The sequence below is a fragment of the Oncorhynchus tshawytscha genome, linkage group LG09 (assembly GCF_018296145.1).
Source record: "Oncorhynchus tshawytscha isolate Ot180627B linkage group LG09, Otsh_v2.0, whole genome shotgun sequence".
NCBI classification, from domain to species: Eukaryota; Metazoa; Chordata; class Actinopteri; order Salmoniformes; family Salmonidae; genus Oncorhynchus; species Oncorhynchus tshawytscha.
This window is the reverse complement of record NC_056437.1, coordinates 20,736,026-20,759,835: the sequence shown is the minus strand read 5'-3', so window position 1 is coordinate 20,759,835 and position 23,810 is coordinate 20,736,026. Positions and strand designations below refer to the sequence as shown.

General features: G+C 46.0%; 1 protein-coding gene across 1 annotated transcript in view; it reads left to right on the top strand.

Annotated features, from left to right (window-relative positions):
- Positions 1 to 23,810, top strand: part of LOC112236714 (bone morphogenetic protein receptor type-1B) — a 128,483-nt gene that overhangs the window by 1,799 nt on the left and 102,874 nt on the right. Inside the window, exon 2 of the mRNA XM_024405309.2 lies at positions 4,425 to 4,494. The gene's annotated coding sequence lies outside the window, so the exon portion shown is untranslated. The remainder of the gene's footprint in view (positions 1 to 4,424; positions 4,495 to 23,810) is intronic.

Sequence of the window (23,810 nt, the reverse complement as noted above, 5' to 3'; positions counted from 1 at the left end):
CCCAGGATTGGCAGCAGCACCACAGACACACCAACACCATAGCCTACAGGGATGTGGAGGGAGGCTGGAGGGTGGTTGGCAGGCCTGTGTTTTTTGTGACCTACCACAGACTGAGGCTGGGAGTGTTTCACTGTTTGGGTCTGTGTGTTTCTGGCGTCGGAGTGTGTGTCTTAGTGTGTAACTTACCCACGTGGTGGTCTTGGCAGGTCTTGTTATGGTAGTTGTGTAAAGGTATTCGTCTCCGGTGTGAAAACGACTGTGTGATACAGGCCTGGCCACATGGGCAGTCTGGTAATAACCAGGATGTTGAAAATGAGACTCATTGATATTGGGAGGAGAGATGACAATGCACCTGCCAGGTATCTGTTGAACAAAACATTTGGTTTGTCACTGTGAATGATTGTCGTCTCCCTTGTGGCTACCGAGTGGGGCAGCGGTCTAAGACACTGCATCTCAATGCTAGAGGCGTCACTACAGACACCCTGGTTCGAATCCAGGCTGTATCACAACCGGCCGTGATTGGGTGTCCCATAGGGCGGCGCACAATTGGCCCAGCGTTGTCCGGGTTTGGCTGGTGTAGGCCGTCATTGTAAATACGAATTTATTCTTAACGGACTTGCCTTGTTAAATAAAACAAATATTAAAAATGTGATCAATAAATAACCTACTAGATGTTGAAGACACACCAGTCCTGTGATTATGGAAGACTGCAGGGTCTGTGTTTCACAAGTGAGATAATATGTAAAATAATGTTTGACAGATTTCCAGGTATCTGCAGGTTACTCCTATTTCCTTTGAGTTAAAAACCTAAACCTATGGACTCCCCTATAGAGAGACACACACCGGGTAGTCATGGGTCTGAATCTAGGTCTGTCCGCAGGGCTAAGTTTAGCAAGCTGCGACCCCTCTCACCCCGACTTCCTCCCTTATAATTACAGGAAGTGAGCTCAGCCAATCAAAGAATAGTTCCTGGGCGCATATTAACAAGCTGCCAGTATTTGGGAAGAGGGGGGAAGGTTTTCCTCTTAGAGAATGTTTGAGAGATATTGAGAAAGTGTTGAAGAGGGTGGGACTGTCTGGTATCAATCTCAGGACAAATGAAATTAGCACTATCAGGTTATTGAGGGATATCTTTTTCATCCCTTATACTTTATAAATATCTTCAGGAGGATTTGAACACAGACAATCACATGTGAGTGAATGTGAATGTGTCTTGTTACAATGTTGGTTGGAGACAGAGGTCCAGACAGGGACCATAGAGTCCTCAGGGGTGTCAAACTCATTCCACGAGGGCTGAGTGTTTGAGTTTTTGTTTTTTTCTTTCATTTAAGACCTGTAGACAACCAGGTGAGGGGAGTTATTCATTAATTAGTGACCTTGATTCATCAGTCAAGTACAAGGGTGGAGCGAAAACCCACAGACACGCGACCCTCCGTGGAATGACTTTGGAACGTGCCCTAGCGCGTTCCAAACCAGTTTCATCTGCGGGACCATTTTTGTGAGTCGATGGTCGGGGGGCCAAAACATAATAACTGATGAATTTGTACACTGCAAATTGACCACATCCAAAAAGAGATGGTATTTGAAATGAACAATAATTTCATACCTTGATTACATTGAGACACGATCACATAAGTCTCTTCTTTTAGTACTGGGAATACTTGAACTGATTCCTGGGAACAGATTCCTGGGAACAGATTCCTGTAGATTTTACAGTCTTGTAGGCCGCCTGTTGCTGACCCCTGCCCTAGCAGCCTTTACTTCTGTCTCAGGGGCTTGACAGAGGAGAGGACAACAGAAGGAGAACGGAGGATATCAGCCCTCTTTCAATGGCTTTACCAGCCACAAATGCCAGAACATTCTCTATTCCCCTTTGTTCCTTCTCTCCCTGCTCTTGATGACTGTGGGAGTAGATTTAAGCACATGGGCGTCTGATATAGCATGAGTACACACACACACACACACACACTTCCGAGCTCAAGAGCATCTGATATCAAGGCTTTACACAGGTATGGCTTTTCCATCAATCATCTAATCCCTTTGCTTTCTTTCTGCCAATACTGCAGCTGGAGTTCATTCCACACCAGGACACTCTGTAGTTACCATGCACACCCGGACACTCTGTAGTTACCATGCACACCCGGACACTCTGTAGTTACCATGCACACCCGGACACTCTGTAGTTACCATGCACACCCGGACACTCTGTAGTTACCATGCACACCCGGACACTCTGTAGTTACCATGCACACCCGGACACTCTGTAGTTACCATGCACACCCGGACACTCTGTAGTTACCATGCACACCCGGACACTCTGTAGTTACCATGCACACCCGGACACTCTGTAGTTACCATGCACACCCGGACACTCTGTAGTTACCATGCACACCGGACACTCTGTAGTTACCATGCACACCCGGACACCCTGAAGTTACCATGCACACCCGGACACTCTGTAGTTACCATGCACACCCGGACACTCTGTAGTTACCATGCACACCCGGACACTCTGTAGTTACCATGCACACCCGGACACTCTGTAGTTACCATGCACACCCGGACACTCTGTAGTTACCATGCACACCCGGACACTCTGTAGTTATCATGCACACCCGGACACTCTGTAGTTACCATGCACACCCGGACACCCTGAAGTTACCATGCACACCCGGACACTCTGTAGTTACCATGCACACCCGGACACTCTGTAGTTATCATGCACACCCGGACACTCTGTAGTTATCATGCACACACGGACACTCTGTAGTTATCATGCACACCCGGACACTCTGTAGTTACCATGCACACCCGGACACACTGTAGTTACCATGCACACCCGGACACTCTGTAGTTATCATGCACACCCGGACACTCTGTAGTTATCATGCACTCCCGGGCACTCTGTAGTTATCATGCACACCCGGACACTCTGTAGTTACCATGCACACCCGGACACTCTGTAGTTATCATGCACATCAGGACACTCTGGTTACCATGCACACCAGGACACTCTGTAGTTATCATGCACACCAGGACACTCTGTAGTTATCATGCACACCAGGACACTCTGTAGTTATCATGCACACCCGGACACTCTGTAGTTACCATGCACACCCGGACACTCTGTAGTTACCATGCACACCCGGACACTCTGTAGTTATCATGCACACCCGGACACTCTGTAGTTACCATGCACACCCGGACACTCTGTAGTTATCATGCACACCAGGACACTCTGTAGTTACCATGCACACCCGGACACTCTGTAGTTATCATGCACACCCGGACACTCTGAAGGAAAAACAACATTTTCCCCTGGAAAACAATGATCATGACACATCACAGACCCAGGGATGCAGTTCTCTGCTTGTCTGCTCCAGACATTCTCATCCCTCAGGTGGACTAGGATACATTTTCAGGACATAAGTAAGAGGAGCCATGGAGAAGATAGATTATGTTGCCTTGGTGGTTCCTACTGTCATTCTTCATATTAACAGAGTTCTGGGTTTCAACATTGGGACAAGGAGGACATACTTGCTGTCTCCTATGAGAGAACCCTCAGCTTTAGAACACTAGAAACAGTCACTTATTTAGGCCTACAGTCTCCATGGTCCAATAATATTTCCTCTCAGATTTCTGGAAGTGTTGACATATCATTCATATATGGATATAGATTAAAGCTTGTTGTTATGAGTTCATCCATTGCAGTATTCCTCCTGAGATTCTCCTGAGGGGAAATCACATGGTCTGTGAAGTGTGCACCTCTGGTTCAGATCAGCACTGGGGCAGAAGAGGTGGAGGAAGAAGAAGAGGAGCAAGAGGCCTCATCTTGTTCCACTTTCTAGTAATCCTCTCCTATAGGTTCCAGTTGGTCTTTGATAATTACTGATAATCCTCCCAACCCCCCCAACCAACTCCTCAACCAAAGTCACTGTGAAGATCTTCATATCTCTTCTCTCTCTCTCTCTCTGTCTGTCTGTCTCTCTCTCTGTCTCTCTGTCTCTCTGTCGCTCTGTTTCTCTGTCTCTCTGTCTCTCTCTCTCTCTCTCTCTCTGTCGCTCTGTCGCTCTGTCTCTCTGCCTCTCTCTCTCTCTCGTGTCTGATGAAGGGAGGAGGGAAGGAGCAGGAATGACTTCAAGCTCCTAGCTGCGTGCTCTTTGCCTGGAAGGTCTATAACCGTGTGAGAGAAATTGAGCATCCTGTTATTAGGAGGAGAAACAGGGGGATAGACGGGGGAGAAGACAAAGGAGGAGGGGAGAGACATGGAGAGAGAGAGTAATAGTTGAAAGTTGGCTTGAGGCATTGGTTGAAATCCCAGGTGGGGAATTGCCTTGAGCCTGGCTGAAATTCAGTCTGAATCACATCTGGCAAATACCATTAATTGGAAAAGCGTTTTTATGAACTATCCCTTTCTCTTTCAGGAGAAGACAGCAGCTGTGACTTTGGATGGCAATAATGACAGACCGTTGTTTAACCCCTCGTTGTTGGATGGTGAGTCTGCTTTCTATTCTTACTTCTTCTTTATTGTTTAAATGGAAGATGAGTTTCCTGTCCTTGTCTCTTATTGGATTTCTGATCTGGTGTTTGGGTGGTTTTGGTGTTTGGCTGGTGTTTGGGTGGTGCTGGTGTTTGGGTGGTGCTGGTGTTTGGGTGGTGCTGGTGTTTGGGTGGTGCTGGTGTTTGGATGGTGATGGTGTTTGGATGGTGATGGTGTTTGGGTGGTGCTGGTATTTGGATGGTGGTGGTGGTGGTGTTTGGCTGGTGTTTGCATGGTGGTGGTGCTGATATTTGGGTGGTGCTGGTGTTTGGGTGGTGCTGGTAGCGTGTAGCGTTTGGGTGGTGGTGGCGGCGGCATGTATCGTTTGGGTGGTGGTGGCGGCGTGTATCGTTTGGGTGGTGGTAGCGTGACGTGGCATGTATCGTTTGGGTGGTGGTGGCGTGACGGCATGTATCGTTTGGGTGGTGGTAGCGTGACGTGGCATGTATCGTTTGGGTGGTGGTGGTGGCGGCATGTATCGTTTGGGTGGTGGTGGCGGCATGTATCGTTTGGGTGGTGGTGGCGTGCGGCATGTATCGTTTGGGTGGTGGTGGTGGCGGGCATGTATCGTTTGGGTGGTGGTGGCGGCGGCATGTATCGTTTGGGTGGTGGTAGCGTGACGTGGCATGTATCGTTTGGGTGGTGGTGGCGGCGGCATGTATCGTTTGGGTGGTGGTGGCGTGCGGGCATGTATCGTTTGGGTGGTGGTGGCGGCGGCATGTATCGTTTGGGTGGTGGTAGCGTGACGTGGCATGTATCGTTTGGGTGGTGGTGGCGTGACGTGGCATGTATCGTTTGGGTGGTGGTAGCGTGACGTGGCATGTATCGTTTGGGTGGTGGTGGCGGCGTGTATCGTTTGGGTGGTGGTAGCGTGACGTGGCATGTAGCGTTTGGGTGGTGGTGTAGTGTTTGGGTTTGTAGAGAGCTCAATGATGGGTAAGTGGCAGTGAACCTCCAGAGCGACTAATTGACTAACTGCTGAGCACATCAATGAGGACGTTAGTGAATCCACACTGCAGCTAATAGAGTCAGCTCTGTGTAGGCTACACTGCAGAATCAGTCTGGAGTAGAGACACAGTAAGGCCGGCCAAGGGATGCTGACTGTGGCAAACAGCACATGGTCCACTATGTGTGTCTCTTACCTGGCTCTGAGACATGGATCCCTCAGACTCAGTGAGAGAGGAATGTAGGACGACACTGTGCCTGCTTACTGATTTTAAAGGGGATGTGGAGTTGAAAGTTTGACAATAGCTGTTAGCACTGGCTAGGTGGAGTAGCATCTAACCTCACTCTACAGGCATGGGACTAGGTGGAGTAGCGTCTAAACTACACTCTACAGGCATGGGACTAGGTGGAGTAGCATCTAAACTACTCTACAGGCATGGGACTAGGTGGAGTAGCATCTAAACTACTCTACAGGCATGGGACTAGGTGGAGTAGCATCTAAATTACTCTACAGGCATGGGACTAGGTGGAGTAGCATCTAAACTACTCTACAGGCATGGGACTAGGTGGAGTAGCATCTAAACTACTCTACAGGCATGGGACTAGGTGGAGTAGCATCTAAACTACTCTACAGGCATGGGACTAGGTGGAGTAGCATCTAAACTACTCTACAGGCATGGGACTAGGTGGAGTAGCATCTAAATTACTCTACAGGCATGGGACTAGGTGGAGTAGCATCTAAACTACTCTACAGGCATGGGACTAGGTGGAGTAGCATCTAAACTACTCTACAGGCATGGGACTAGGTGGAGTAGCATCTAAACTACTCTACAGGCATGGGACTAGGTGGAGTAGCATCTAAACTACTCTACAGGCATGGGACTAGGTGGAGTAGCATCTAAATTACTCTACAGGCATGGGACTAGGTGGAGTAGCATCTAAACTACTCTACAGGCATGGGACTAGGTGGAGTAGCATCTAAACTACTCTACAGGCATGGAACTAGGTGGAGTAGCAGCTTAACTGCACTCATGGGACTGAGTGAACCTGAGTGAACAGCTGACCTGAGGGGACAGGTGAGACCTAAGGGCTATTAGGGCATGTTACAGAGTTGTCCTCCATATCTGATCTGAGGACAGTTCAACACTGATGGGATGTCATTGTAGGCAACTTTTCTCTGCTGCTGTCATTGTTACTCTGGCTGTCAGTTGGTGTCAAGCCTCGGCCTTTTAAACTGAAGTTGAATGGGGGTCTGTGAACAGAATGTGTGAAGGCCACATCATTAAGTGTGTTCATTCAATATATAAAACGATTTCAACACAATGGAGTGATTGTGTGTGTCTCTGACAAGGCCGCTTATACAGTATGTTCTCTCCCTCTCATTGATTTCTACACTGGGTCAGAGATTTGCTGCTGTAGAGTTTAATTAGCATTCCTTAACCCTTAAGAAATTAACTTGCCACTACAGGCATAAACAAAACAATGTGCTGACAAGGCTCTGACAGCACTCCAACAGTCAGGATCTGATCTGGAGTCAGTGAAGAGTCCCCTCCACAGAAGACGGTAGCTAGTTGTGTTGGTGAGAGTCTGTGGACTAGGACGTTGACCTGGTGTCAGGAAAGAGGAGAGGCCTGTAGTAGCATAGCTCTGGTTTAGATGGCTGGAGAATAACACTCTGTTAAAGAATGCCAAGAATCTGTGTGTTGAAGTTCACACTGTATCTCCATATGCGGCTGGATCCTGGCAAATAGGAGACAGCTGTGTCTGAGAGAGGGAATGTCAAAGTAGTCACATTGAGATGGATTTATTTGAATTGGGTGTGCATCCTCTATATGGAAAAGATTACTGTATTGTACATGTAAGCACAGACACACACACACACCAGACAGGTAGCAACCAGGATGTTGGTCTGTGTTTATACGCTGTAACTCAGTGGGTTATTAATGCAGTGCAGGTCTATGGTAGGACGGCTGAGACCGACAGACCACCCTACATGATGACACCTGTTTGAAGTGCAATGGGAGATTCAACACGTAGCCCTGCTCTGTTGGCTTAATGGTCTACTTACTCAGCTCTACTACTGTTCTGTTATTTCACTGTAATAATTACATGGCATAAGGTCTTAGGATGCAAAGCTCAAGGAACATTTCTATCTTATGGCTTTACTCTCCTTTTTAACTCCCCAAACCCTCCCACCCTCATAACCACATAGATAAACACACCCTGGGGACAGAGGCTTTGTCCCCACTCTGAAAACACACCCATCATATGATGTTGAATGTCCTTTTGAAGGACCAATACAGTCTCAGTGTCTTTGTTCTAAATTCCTGTCTGTGTCTTGGTTCTGACAGCTGGTTCTGACAGCAAGGAGAGAGGGAAAAACAGATCATCTTTTTCTCTCCTGCTCACGTTATTCGCCTGCCCCTGTATTTTTGATGACAGATTCAAATGGATTTTCCATGTGTTTTTTCCATGCATACATGGCAGGGGGCGATCTGAATCATACAGTACCTGGTCTTACCGTGGTTGTCTGCAGGGAAATGTGATCACATCAAAGCTTGGCATGCTGAGCCCCGTAACGTCCCCGTCCTATACTGTAGGACATCCAGGGAGAGGGCAGAGGGCTGCCTTTCCATACACTAGATGTTATCAGGATGTTCGCCCTCTCTCATGTCCCTGGCTGCTCTGACCAATCTCATAATTACAGCCTGACTAACATCCTGGTCAACAAACAATACAGAATAAAACAGATGAAGCGAATATAATTTTTGTGTATATAACATAAACCGATACAGATTCTTGACATTATGGATGCAGTATCATGTACTGTATGCTTTGTGTTAATGTTTGTGATGAGATCCTCATGGGAGTGTGTAATCAGTGGTGCGTTCTGGTGGCAGGCCGCGCCAAATTCAGCTTCTCTCTGGACTCTCAACAATGGCTCACAGTCAGTCAGTCAGTCAGTGTACTGACACTGAGCTATATTTAGAAATGGTAATGGAAAATGTACAGTCAGGCAGGTTCCCTTTCAATCAGCCAATTAGAGGATTCATAGTGGAGTAACACATGGGAACACACACACACAGGCAGCACAGATGCCTGGCAGGTTTTAGCACATCACAGGATTAGAGAGCCAGCCAAAACAAATGACGTCACGCCTCGTATGCCCAACATCCCAGGTGTGTCTTCTCTCTTACCTCTGTAACACCATCCCCACTCCCTGTAAAACCCAGGACACTCTCCTGATATCATTTTCTGGGGTATTAAATGTTAGACTCATTTCACCATTCGACTTTCACCTGTACTGTAGTTTGTCTCTGTACAGCTGTTGGTCCTGTCTGTGTGCTGGACTTGTCTCTGCCTATAACTCTCCTATGAGGACAGATCGTCATTAACAAGCCTTGGCCGAATACAAACCGTGTAGTTATTCCCTCCGTAAGGCAATCAAACAGGCAAAATGTCAGTACAGAGACAAAGTGGAGTCGCAATTCAACGGCTCAGACAAGAGATGTATGTGGCAGGATCTACAGACAATCACAGACTACAAAGGGAAAACCGGCTACGTTTTGGACACCAACGTCTTTCTTCCGGACAAGCTAAACACCTTTTTCGCCCGCTTTGAGGACAACACATTGCCACCGACACAGCCAGTTACCAAGGACTGTGGCTCTTATTCTCTGTGGCGTCCCTAGCCGTGTTCTCAGAGCATGCACAGACCAGCTGGCTGGGTGTTTACGGACATATTCTCTCCCAATCAATCAAATGTATTTATGGAGCCCTTTTTACATCAGCCGATGTCACACCCAGCATAAAATCCCAAACAGCAAGCAATGCGGATGTAGAAGCACGGTGGCTACTCCCTGGAAGGCAGCAACTTAGGAAGAAATCTAGAGAGGGACCAGGCTCTGAGCGGTGGCCAGTCCTCTACTGGCTGTGCCGGGTGGAGATTATAACAGTACATGGCCAAGATGTTCAAATATTCATAGATGACCAGGGAGGGTCTAATAATAATAATCATAGTGATTGTAGAGGGTACAACAGGTCAGCAACTCAGGAGTTGTCAGTTGGCTTTTCATATCCGAGCAGTAGAGAGAGAGAGTCGAAAACAGCAGGTTTGGGACAGGTAGCACGTCCGGTGAACGGCTCAGGGTTCCATAGCCACAGGCAGAAAAGTTGAAACTGGAGCAGCAGCATGACCAGGTACACTGGGGACAGCAAGGAGTCATCAGGCCAGGTAGTCCTGAGGCGTGGTCCCAGGGCTCAGGTCCTCTGGGAGGGGAGGGAGAGGGAGAGAGGATTAGAGGGAGCATACTTAAATTCACACAGGACACCAGATAAGTCAGGAGAAATACTCCAGATATAACAGACTGACCTTAGCCCCCCAGCACATAGACTATTGTAGCATAAAATCCCAGCCTGCTGTCCCCACATGCTTCTTGATGTCCGCCATTGTTCCAGTACCCAAGAAAGCGAAGGTAACTGAACTAAATGACTATCGCCCCGTAGCACTCACTTCTGTCATCATGAAGTGCTTTGAGAGACTAGTTAAGTTTCTTATCACCTCTACATTACCTGACAGGCGTGTGCTCAGCCCCAAAAAGATCAAGGACAACAACCACCCGAGCCACTGCCTGGTCACCCCGCTATCATCCAGAAGCCGAGGTCAGTACAGGTGCATCAAAGCTGGGACCGAGGGCCTGAAAAACAGCTTCTATCTCAAGGCCATCAGACCGTTAAATAGCCATCACTAGCACTTTAGAGGCTGCTGCTCTATATACGTAGACTTGAAATCACTGGCCACTTTGGTACTAGTCACTTTTAATAATGTTTGCATTACTCATCTCATATGTATATACTGTATTCTATTCTACTGTATTTTAGTCTATGCTGCTCAGACATTGCTTGTCTAAATATTGATATATTCTTAATTGACTTCCTTTACTTTAGATTTGTGTGTATTGTTAGATATTACTTGTCAGTCAATGCAGCAAATGCATGAATGTTTCTACTAATCTTCTGTCCAGGTTTAAGAGTTGGCCTTCTCTCTCTTCTCTCTCTCTCTCTCTTTCTTTGTCTCAGTGGTGACTACTGGAGTCTCTCCCTCTTTCGCTCTGTGTTGACTACTGGAGTGAGTCTGGCTGTTCTGATGAATACTGAGTGCTTAGGTATAGTATGGTGTGTATCTGGTTACATATGACTCAGTGTGTGTGGCAGAGAGAGTAGCAGCTATTCTGCTGTAGCCTGGACCGTTATTACAGGTGTGTCAGGCCTAGATGCAGCTGTTGATTACTCAGACATGGCTACATGTAGTACCATGTGTGTCTACAGAAGGCTCACGTATAAATGAGAACAAACTAGCTCAGCGGGTCTTACAGTTGATCTCTTAGAAAAGTAGTTGCATCTATTTTGAGTCGTTATGTCACTAATATGGTCACCTCTTCAAGAGCTTTTATCATTACCACACATAACTAGGGTGACTGCTGCTGTGATGGGATTCTCCCCAGCAGCAGAACAGTACTGCACCACTACCTTATCAATAGCACATATGTTCAGAGAACATACAACACTAATCGGAGAACTTTTCTTTCTACTGCGTTTCTATAATACAAGGAGGCTGGGCTGTGAGGAAGGGAAGGTTTTGAACAGCTGCTCTACTGCGCTCCTCTCCCTCCCTCCCCTCTTTCCTCTCCTCTATCTGCTCTTCTCCTCTCCTCAATCTTCTCCCCTCTCTCTTCTCCCCTCTCCCTCCACCTGTGTTATGAGGCTCCGGCTGCAGATCTGTGCTGCTGCAGTACAGTAGTCCTCTTGTACTTTCCTTAAAGATCAACTTCAATTAATGAGCGTCTGTCAGCGCTGGGCCTGGGAGTCTCACTGGCAGGAAATTGGAGGATAAGCTGCTTTTGTTCCACAGCGCCAACATTTTGTGCTTTATTGGTTTCCTCATTCTTATTTGAACTGGACACATGAACGAAAATACACACACACACTCTCATACACAATTCATAAATACACACACAGCCACAAATGCACACACAGAGCTACCTTTAGATTTGACTGCAAACCAACGTCCATAACTCTCTGCGAGGTTTCTCAGTTTGAAGACAGTGTTCAGGATGGTGGGTGTTTTCTCTCTTTGAGGCTGGTGTTTGTTTTACACACTCCTAAATGAAGTAGTACATGAGCTAGACTGGACAGCTCCTTGGGACCAGGTCTGGGTGAGGAGGAGAGACAGAGGGTAGTGGGCCAGGGCTGAGGTCCACAGAAAAGCTTCAAATGTAGAAATGAGTGGAACTCCCAGGTTTTTCAAAACAAGACCGGAGATTTCATTACACATACCTGGACAACTGAGAGCATGGAAAAAACACTTGTGCATGTGTGAACAAACACTCCCCGCACCCCTGAGCAGCCGCTGGGCTGGTCAGACTTAAAACCAGAGACATAATACAGATCATTTGAACCAAATGCAGCAGTGAAAACTCCCTTTTTCCCTCACTCTCCTGTCTCATGGCCAACACGTGTCCGCTTCAGAAAAGTGAAGCGCTCTACAGAAACATGGTCATCAATCATAGCCTGTAAGGAATCAGTCACTGCATACAGGGTTGGGTGGTGGAGAGTGGGAGCTCTGTGGTGTGCTGCCTACCGCTCTGTGGTTGGGGTGGGTGGGCGCCGGGTGGTGGTGTTATTCTGGGCTTGGGGAAGGAGTACACTGGTGTGGTTGGTGCCTGGTTCCATCATGTTTTGGGTGGGGTGGGCTGGGTTAAGGGATGACTGTTGGATCGGATGACCAAACCAAATCAAATCAAATTTATTTGTCACATACACATGGTTAGCAGATGTTAATGCGAGTGTAGCGAAATGCTTGTGCTTCTAGTTCCGACAATGCAGTAATAACCAACAAGTAATCTAACTAACAATTCCAAAACTACTGTCTTATACACACAATTGTAAGGGGATAAAGAATATGTACATAAAGATATATGAATGAGTGATGGTACAGAGCGGCATAGGCAAGATACAGTAGATGGTATCGAGTACAGTATATACATATGAGATGAGTATGTAAACAAAGTGGCATAGTTAAAGTGGCTAGTGATGCATGAATTACATAAAGAGGCAGTAGATGATATAGAGTACAGTATATACGTATGCATATGAGATGAATAATGTAGGGTATGTAAACATTATATTAGGTAGCATTGTTTAAAGTGGCTAGTGATATATTTTACATAATTTCCCATCACTTCCCATTATTAAAGTGGCTGGAGTTGAGTCAGTGTGTTGGCAGCAGCCACTCAATGTTAGAGGTGGCTGTTTAACAGTATGATGGCCTTGAGAATAGAAGCTGTTTTTCAGTCTCTCGGTCCCAGCTTTGATGCACCTGTACTGACCTCGCCTTCTGGATGATAGCGGGGTGAACAGGCAGTGGCTCGGGTGGTTGTTGTCCTTGATGATCTTTATGGCCTTCCTGTAACATCGGGTGGTGTAGGTGTCCTGGAGGGCAGGTAGTTTGCCCCCGGTGATGCGTTGTGCAGACCTGACTACCCTCTGGAGAGTCTTACGGTTGTGGGTGGAGCAGTTACCGTACCAGGCGGTGATACAGCCCGCCAGGATGCTCTCGATTGTGCATCTGTAGAAGTTTGTGAGTGCTGTTGGTGACAAGCCGAATTTCTTCAGCCTCCTGAGGTTGAAGAGGCGCTGCTGCGCCTTCTTCACGATGCTGTCTGTGTGGGTGGACCAAATCAGTTTGTCTGTGATGTGTATGCCGAGGAACTTAAAACTTGCTACCCTCTCCACTACTGTTCCATCGATGTGGATAGGGGGGTGTTCCCTCTGCTGTTTCCTGAAGTCAACAATCATCTCCTTAGTTTTGTTGACGTTGAGTGTGAGTTATTTTCCTGACACCACACTCCGAGGGCCCTCACCTCCTCCCTGTAGGCCGTCTCATCGTTGTTGGTAATCAAGCCTACCACTGTTGTGTCGTCCGCAAACTTGATGATTGAGTTGGAGGCGTGCGTGGCCACGCAGTCGTGGGTGAACAGGGAGTACAGGAGAGGGCTCAGAACGCACCCTTGTGGGGCCCCAGTGTTGAGGATCAGCGGGGTGGAGATGTTGTTGCCTACCCTCACCACCTGGGGGCGGCCCGTCAGGAAGTCCAGTACCCAGTTGCACAGGGCGGGGTCGAGACCCAGGATCTCGAGCTTGATGATGAGCTTGGAGGGTGCTATGGTGTTAAATGCAGAGCTGTAGTCGAAACCCAGATAGACATTAAAACAAATGTAAAACTCTGACTTTATAATTATGTTAAAATCAAGACAACGAAGTCTTGTTGTACCCTCCGACAAGAACACCTTATTCAACTAGTCATCAAGCACTTGACTGGTTAAATCAGGTGTTTGTCCGAGGCTGCGACAATAATGCCTACTGGAGACACTGCTGTAGATGGTCTGCCATTTCTTTGGATAGGGGACTAGGTCTGTGGGAATGTTTGCATCCTCAGCAGCCAGCCAGCAGTAACAAGATGTCTGCAGACTGCAAATGAGTCTTGAGCCAGATTAGACTAGACAGTCCTGGGGGATCGGATTTGAGATCAACCCTAAAATTGAACCTCCACTCTGTGGTCTTGAGGGAGGGGGTAGAGGGGGATCCTCTGGCAGACATAAATCTACTCAAAGCCCCCTGGATTCCTGCTTTGAGATTCTTCCCTGTCTGTGTAAACAGGTCTGGAATATCACCTTGTTTTGTGTGTGTATTGACACACCATCAAATGTCTGTGTGGGGCGTGTCCGCTTGAACACTGTTCTACAGGAACCTATTCCTATTCAGCTGACAGTCTTTTACTCATCGTGTGTGTGTGTGTGTGTGTAAAATACAGTTTTTCCTTAGGAAGCCTGTTCCCATTAAAGTCATACTCCTATTGTGGTCAAAGGTCCTACAGACAAAGCAAGTTCTACTGCTCCGTTTGATATTCTAGTGAAGTAATCCAAGTGGAGTGACTCTCCACTGACCCATCTCCCCAGACGTAGGGTCACACCGCCGGCCCGGTGCACCGTGGGTTCACCATCGTCTTAACGCTCTAACTCCCCTTCAGAGACGGATGGATATCTTGGTGCATCTAATCGGTTCATTATCCACTGTCTTTGTGCATTAGACACAGTGTGAGAGGACAGCTGTCTCTGTATGTTGCTCTGCTCTGGGCTGTCTTGTCTGTCTGTGTGGGATGTTTGGCGTCGAGAATGTGTGTCATGTGTTTAGTTTTTCGGGGAGGGCTCCCCTTGCCTCGTCTCCCAGGCTGACACTTGACCCACGGGGTAATCACAGAGGGATTTGGGATGCCTTTGGCTGACACAGAGTTTAGGGGGAGAGGGCTGCTAGGCTGGTTTGGTGCTGGAGCGTTGTATTTGCATGTCTTTTGCTTAACTGTGACAAGGGCTTTATACAGGTAACTATGGGTCTACGGTCTTCCCCTTTCAAGACCAACTCAGCAATTACAATGTGCCAGTCCCCAAACTTCACTAACCATTGCTGTTTGAGTCATTGTAGCTCTTTAGAATGTCAAGTCTTGATGCTACCTTGTCTGTCTGTGTCTCCTTTTCAGCAAATCGATAAAGCTGTAAAAGTACTGCAATAAAAGGCGTCAGAGTTCATTAGATGTCAATCTGGATGACCAGCAAGGTCAGCATGGCATATGCAGCTGCTCTCTGGTTGGCTGATTTGATAGGGTGGAACGAGGACAACGTCCTCAATGAGGAATAGCTGAGTGGGAGGAGAGAGGATCTATCATGGGTTCCTCCTGATGACAACCATGACACTGGTCTGGCTGTGTCCTGCAGCTCTTCTCTCCTCTACAGACCGCCACATGTACAGGAGCAGAGAAATTAATGATCTCTTACAAGCCAACACTCCCCATGGGCTTAGATTATCTCTCAATCAACTCAACAGAATAGCCTTGTAGTCTGGGAAATTCACTTCTGAGCAGTGAGTTGTCTGCTTATAAACAGTTAAGTCATACTGCCATTGTTATTGAGCAAGATGGACACTATGTGCGCTGAGTGTACAAAACATTAGGAATACCTTCCTAATATTGAGTTGCGCCCCTCTTTGTCCTCAGAACAGCCTCAATTTGTTGCGGCATGGATTCTACAAGATGTCGAAAGCGTTTCTCAGGGATGCTGGCCCATGTTTACTCCAATGCTTCCCACAGTTGGCTGGATGTCCTTTGGGTGGTGGACCATTCTTAATACACACAGGAAACTGTTGAGCATGAAAAACCCATTGCAGTTCTTGACATAAACCAGTCCGCCTGGCACCTACTACTCTACCCCGTTCAAAGGTACTTAAATATGTGACTGACCGGCTCGATTCGGTCTTAGTGGTTCCTCAATTACAAGTTTTGAGCTTGTGCCGGGTAAATTGCATCATTCTGTCATTGCACCACACTATTACAAGGGGGAGTTAGAACGCTGATCTGTAGGTAGTCTAAACTCAATTTGTGCCAATCTTTTCGTGAATGAATGGAGGTTTGAATATTTGTCTCTTTTTTTGCTGGCGGGTGGTCCGAAGTTCAAATAAAATTGATATTGGTTACATACACATACTTAGCAGATGCTATTGGTCACATACACATACTTAGCAGGTGATATTGGTTACATACACATACTTAGCAGATGCTATTGGTTACATAGACATACTTAGCAGATGCTATTGGTTACATACACATACTTAGCAGATGCTATTGGTTACATACACATACTTAGCAGATGCTATTGGTTACATACACATACTTAGCATATGTTATTGGTTACATACATCTTCATTCCAAGATGGCGTAGCAGTCAGACGTCTTTGTCTTTTGTCCTGTCGTGTCCCTTGTATATATCTTTTACCTCTTTTTCGTCTATCTTTTAAAAATATTTTCCTAAACCTCAACTTCTAAATACTCTCCTGCAACCTGCCTCACCCAATGTGGAGTGGATCTGCTTTTTTCTAAAGTATTTCTATTTACTTTGGATCTGGAATCCGTCAACTGAAGCTAGCCAGCTAACTACCTACCAGCTACCAGTTAGTAAACCATTGCTAGCGGTTATCAGCTAACCTTTAGCTCGGATAGCTCTCGCCAGTTCGAACAACGTGACTCAAACCAGAGCATAACGGACCTATTTCTCTCCATAGCCCCGGATTCCTACCGCAAACTCTGAACATTTCCATCTGGATCTTCGCAACTAGCTAACCTCAATCCCGGGTGACCACTCCTGGCTAGCGTTTCCATCCCGGAGCAAACACCAATCAGCCTGAAGCTAGCCCGGACAGGGCTCCTGTGCTACCACCGAAGCCCACTCCTGGGCTACAATATCCGGACCCCTTCTACTGCCGGTATGGGGCACGAAACCCCGCCGATCCTCTACGACCGACATACCGACATAATCTGCCCGAGGATTCCAACAAGCCCCTCATGCACGACGCCCGCTGAAGGCCCATTCTGCTAGGCCTGCTTGCTACCTAGAGCTACTTGAAACCCTACTAATTCCACGACTGGTCTATCGACATCACCGCACGAAGAGGCAAAAACAGACTTACCCCCATCACGACGTCCCCCAAAACTGGGACATGCTTAACACCCCTCAATCTCACACAAATTATCAATGAACTCCAAATCCGTAAACACGGGCATCCTCATAGATGTCATCCTAACTAACCCGCCCTCCAAATACACCTCTGCTGTTTCCAATCAAGATCTCAGCGATCACTGCCTCATTGCCTGCATCCGTAATGGGTCTGCGATCAAACGACCACTCCTCATCACTGTCAAACGCTTCCTAAAACACTTCTGCGAGCAGGCCTTTCTTATCGACCTGGCCGGGGTATCCTGGAATGACATTGACCTCACCCTGTCAGTAGATGATGCCTGGCTATTCCTCGCCATCTTAAATAAGCATGCCCCATTCAAAACATTTAGAACTAGGAATAGATATAGTCCTTGGTTCACTCCAGACCTGTCTACCCTTGACCAGCACAAAAACATCCTGTGGCGTTCTGCATTAGCATCTTATAGCCCCCGTGATATGTAACTTTTCAAGGAAGTTAGGTACAAATATACACAGGCAGTTAGGAAGGCGAAGGCTAGCTTTTTCAAACAGAAATTTGCATCGTGATGGAATTAACTCAAAAATGTTCTGGGACACTGTAAAGTCCATGGAGAATAAGAGCACCTCCTCCCAGCTGCCCACTGCTCTGAGTCTAGGAAACACTGTCACCACTGATAAATCCACTATAATTGAGTATTTCTCTACGGCTGGCCATGCTTTCCACCTGGCTACCCCTACCCCGGTCAACTGCCCGGCACCCTCCACAGCAACCCGCCAAAGCCCCCACCATTTCTCCTTTACCCAAGTCCAGATAGCTGATGTTCTGAAAGAGCTGCACAATCTGACCCCTACAAACCAGACGGGCTAGACAATCTGGACCCTCTCTTTCTAAAAATTATCTGCCGGAATTGTTGCAACCCCTATTACTAGCCTGTTCAACCTCTCTTTCATATCGTCTGAGATTCCCAAAGATTGGAAAGCTGCCACGGTCATCCCCCTCTTCAAAGGGGGTAACACTCTCGACCCAAACTGCTACAGACCTATATCTATCCTACCCTGTCTTTCTAAGGTCTTCAAAAGCCAAGTTAACAAACAGATTATCAACTATTTCGAATCCCACCATACCTTCTCCGCTATGCAATCTGGTTTCAGAGCTGGTCATGGGTGCACCTCAGCCACGCTCAAGGTCCTAAACGACATCATAACCACCATCGATAAGAGACATTACTGTGCAGCCGTCTTCATCGACCTGGCCAAGGCTTTCGACTCTGTCAATCACCACATTCTTATTGGCAGACTCGACAGCCTTGGTTTCTCAAATGATTGCCTCGCCTGGTTTACCAATATATACAAAAAGGTTACCCATATTTAAAGACCTGAGCTACATTTATTTATGAAATGTACTAGTTTATTTAGGCAATTCTAATATTTCTTTAGGCTTGGCCTATTTAGTAGGCTATTTCGCAGCATAAAGCTATATTTGTCAGCATGAAGCTGAGTGACTCACTCATTTGTGGCTTTGGAACAAAATAAATAAGTACCAACATTATTCTGATCATCTTAATAAAGAAATGTTTTGACCAAGTTAATCTGCTCATGTTGTGTGTTCAATAATTTGTGACATTGTGGTTACAATGAAGAATGTAAACGAAATATATCAAATAAAGCTTATTCATAATGAATAATCTGATGCTTAATTGTTTTTATAACTCCAGACAGTAGGCTATTATTCCTGTTATTTTTTTTTCCTGCATTCATTAATTTGACTGAAGGTCTATTCAACATTTGGCTAAAAAGAAACCATGCCATGAATTAAGAACAGATTTTTCTTTTCACAATGCAATGTGGCACATTGACAACTCACATCGCTTTTAAAATCAAATGTTTTGGTCACAGACACGTGTTTAGCAGATGTTATTTTGGGTGTAGCGAAATGGTTGTGTTTTTAGCTCCTCCGACGGTGCAGTAAAATCTAACAAGTAATATCTAACCATTTTACATCATATACACACCAATCTAAGTAAAGCAATGGCATTAAGAATATATAAATATAAGAAGAACCTTCTGAGACAAATACACTAAAATAATATCTTAGACTGTTTTTTATCACTGGATATCTTCAAATTGCTGTGCATGAAAAGGATGTCATCCACTGTGCCTGGTCCCAGGCTAACATAACAGCTGACTTCTCTCTGAAACCACACCTCCATCTGAAGGTGAGTCTTTATCCACCGTGCCTGGTCCAAGGCTAACATAACAGCTGACTTCTCTCTGAAACCACACCTCCATCTGAAGGTGAGTCTTTATCCACCGTGCCTGGTCCCAGGCTAACATAACAGCTGACTTCTCTCTGAAACCACACATCCATCTGAAGGTGAGTCTTTATCCACCGTGTCTGGTCCCAGGCTAACAGCTGACTTCTCTCTGAAACAACACATCCATCTGAAGGTGAGTCTTTATCCACTGTGCCTGGTCCCAGGCTAACAGCTGACTTCTCTCTGAAACCACACATCCATCTGAAGGTGAGTCTTTATCCACCGTGCCTGGTCCCAGGCTAACAGCTGACTTCTCTCTGAAACCACACCTCCATCTGAAGGTGAGTCTTTATCCACCGTGCCTGGTCCCAAGCTAACATAACAGCTGACTTCTCTCTGAAACCACACATCCATCTGAAGGTGAGTCTATCCACCGGTCCTGGTCCCAGGCTAACAGCTGACTTCTCTCTGAAACAACACATCCATCTGAAGGTGAGTCTTTATCCACTGTGCCTGGTCCCAGGCTAACAGCTGACTTCTCTCTGAAACCACACATCCATCTGAAGGTGAGTCTTTATCCACTGTGCCTGGTCCCAGGCTAACAGCTGACTTCTCTCTGAAACCACACATCCATCTGAAGTTGAGTCTATCCACCGTGCCTGGTCCAAGGCTAACAGCTGACTTCTCTCTGAAAACACACCTCCATCTGAAGGTGAGTCTTTATCCACCGTGCCTGGTCCAAGGCTAACAGCTGACTTCTCTCTGAAAACACACCTCCATCTGAAGGTGAGTCTTTATCCACCGTGCCTGGTCCCAGGCTAACAGCTGACTTCTCTCTGAAACAACACATCCATCTGAAGGTGAGTCTTTATTCTTTGGAACCACACAATTACCAGGTGAACAGTAGGCCTCTTGAAGCGACATAGGAAATCAATAAAATCCACAAGTATTATTTCACAATAGCTGGCCTTATGTTATCTGCAGTTTTGAGCTGCGCTGTCCTACTCCGTGGTGGATAACATCCGCTCTTCGTTTATGTAATGGGCTGTAAGGCACAAGTATCCTATTTTTCGAAAATCGTCAGTCCACATGTCAAGTGTAATTGTGCCATCGTATTTACCCAAGTTCTATCGCAACTGCGAGCTGATATATATATTTTTATTTATTATTATTTAAAAAAAATTGACTGCAGGACTCTAGTGTGATAGGAGAAAGACTGACTGAAACTCACACACCTCCATTAATTAACAAAAGCATAGTCTAATAGCTTGGCTAGGTGACCATCGGGACCAAAGCCCTTCGCCCCCTGATTGCTCAGTTTGGCCGGGTGGCCAGCTCTAGGAAGAGTATTGGTGGTTCACAACTACTTCCATTTAAGAATAATGGAGGCCATTGTGTTCTTGGGGACCTTCAATGCTGGGGACCTTCAATGCTGCAGACATTTTTTGGTACCATTCCCCAGATCTGTGCCTCGACACAATCCTGTCTCGGAGGTCTACGGACAATTCCTTCAACCACATGGCTTGGTTTTTGCACTGTCAGCTGTGGGACCTTTCCAAATCATGTCCAATCAATTGAATTTACCACAGCTGGACTCCAATCAAGTTGTAAAAACATCTCAAGGATGATCAATGGAAACAGGATGCACCTGAGCTCAATTTCGAGTCTCATTGCAAAGGGTCTGAATACTTATGTTTTATTTTTAATAAATGTGCCAACATTTCTAAAAACCTATTTTCGCTTGAATCATTATGGGGTATTGTGTGTAGATTGATGAAACGTTTTTATTTAATCAATTTTAGAACGAGTCGGTAACGTAACAAAATAGTGGAAAAAGGGAAGGGGTCTGAATACTTTCTAAATGCACTGTACTTGTGGAATGTTACCGACTAGATAACCACAATGGAAAAAATAATCTGGTGGCATTGGTAGAGAGTCAGGTGGATAGTGGAGTGGAAGTGCACTGTACTGTGAGTACGCAACAATGCAAAACTATTTCAGCACCGTTCCGCGGTGCTTTGAGACAAGCATGGTGACTGGTCTTGATATATCAATAAGATTTTTCTTTTCACTGAATTTGGGTATTGGTTAGCCTACAATTAGGGTGTTAATGTTAGGATTATTTTGCTCTTCGCTTGCAGTCATTTAGTAGCCTAGGCCAACTCCCAAGCAGTCACGTTGTACAGCGCCATATTTTCCTGGCGGAAGCCCTGAGGCCTACATAGGCTACTGTAAAATCCATTTTTGTTTTTCTTGGTATAGAAACACCATAATATGAATACATTAAGTTACATTTCTAAAAGTATAAACCGCACCACATCAAAGACAATAATAATTTACAAACAAATGATCAATTCCATATAGTCTGTTCTAACAAAAGAGGTTTTAACCTTTCTAGTACCGCCAATATTAATGGTCAAATGCATTTGTGAATTCAATTGCTTTTGCCGACACGTTGCGGTTTATTCATTGTTTTATTTTTCAAGGCTCCCTTTTGTGATTTTGTTCTATAACAAAAATTATTGGCTGTATTTAAAGACATGGATGACTTGTATGCTGTTTTATGACATGCACAAATTGATTAATGAGCTCTTTGTCTACACACATTCAGCATCGTTTGTACCCTCCTTAAGCCTTAACCCCACCCGTCTCTAAGGATTCACATGAGGCCATGTACTAAACCGAGTGAGTATGGTAGTGTACTAAACAACCAAAGATTTCTAGACTAAAGGCTATTGACATGTCTGTAGACCGTTGTCTCAGTGACATCATGAACATTCTATTGTTCGAAATCTAACTTGTCGTTATGAAAAACCATAAACATAAACTACAGGCTGCATGACATTAGCAGCCTGGTGGTCCCATTCATTTAAACAAAAAGCAACTTTGTAAACAAGCATATAGCCAAAACAATGCTGGAATGGCTTAAGAACAATGTGAAAGCCATTGAGTGGTCCAGCCAAAGCCCAGACTTGAATCCCATTGAACATTTGTGGAAAGACTTGAAGATTGCTGTTCCCAGCCGCTCCCCATCTAACTTTAACATTATCTTGACAAAATATGCGAGGAAGATTAGGAGAAAATCCCCCAAACCAGATGTGCAAAGCTCATACAGTACAGACATGTATCCAAGACGACTCAAAGCTGTAATCACTGCTAAAGGTGCTTTTACAAAGTATTGACTTGGGTTTCGAATTCTTACAGTACCAGTCAAAAATTTGGATACACCTACTCAAGGGTTTCTCTTCATTTGTACATTGTACAATAATAGTGAAGATACAAAAACAATGAAATAACACATGGACTAACATTTGATTTGATTTTGATTTGGAATCATGTAGTAACCAAATATAGTTATATTTTACATTCATGAAAGTAGCCACCCTTTGCCTTTTTGACAGCTTTGCACACTCATTCTCTCAACCAGCTTCATGATGAAGGCTTTTCCAACAGTCTTGAAGGACTTACCACATATGCTGAGCACTTGTTGGCTGCTTTTCCTTCATTCTGCGGCCCAACTCATCCCAAACCATCTGAATTGGGTTGAGGTCGGGTGATTGTAAAGGCCAGGTCATCTGATGCAGCACTCCATCACTCTCCTTGGTCAAATAGCCCATACACAGTCTGGAGGTGTGTTTTGGGTCATTGTCCTATTGAAAAACAAATGATAGTCCCACTAAGCTCAAACCAGATGGGATGGCATATCACTGCAAAATGCTGTGGTAGCCATGCTGGTTAATTGTGCCTTGAATTCTAAATGAATCACTGACAGTGTCACCATTAAAGCACCCCCACACCATCACACCACCTCCTCCATGCTTCACGGTGTGAACCACACATGTGGCGATCATCCGTTCACCTATTCTGCCGCACGGTACAGTGCCACTGACACGGCCCGCTTCCAAAACATGCGGGATCTCCTTCACTGCAGCCAACGTGAGTAAAACATTTAAACGTGTTAAGCCTCGCAAGGCTGCCGGCCCAGACGGCATCCCTAGCCGCGTCCTCAGAGCATGCGCAGACCAGCTGGCTGGTGTGTTTAGGGACATATTCAATCAATCCCTATCCCAGTCTGCTGTTCCCACATGCTTCAAGAGGGCCACCATTGTTCCTGTTCCCAAGAAAGCTAAGGTAACTGAACTAAACGACTATCGCCCTGCAGCGCACACTTCCTTCATCTTGAAGTGCTTTGAGAGACTAGTCAAGGATCATATCATCTCCACCCTACCTGACACCCTAGACCCACTCCAATTTGCTTACCGCCACAATAGGTCCACAGACAATGCAATCACACTGCACACTGCCCTAACCCATCTGGATGAGGAATACTTATGTAAGAATGCTGTTCATCAGCTACCGCTCAGCATTTAACACCATAGTACCCTCCAAACTCTTCATGGCCCTGGGTCTCGACCCCGCCCTGTGCAACTGGGTCCTGGACTTTCTGATGGGCCGCCCCCAGGTGGTGAGGGTAGGAAATATAATCTC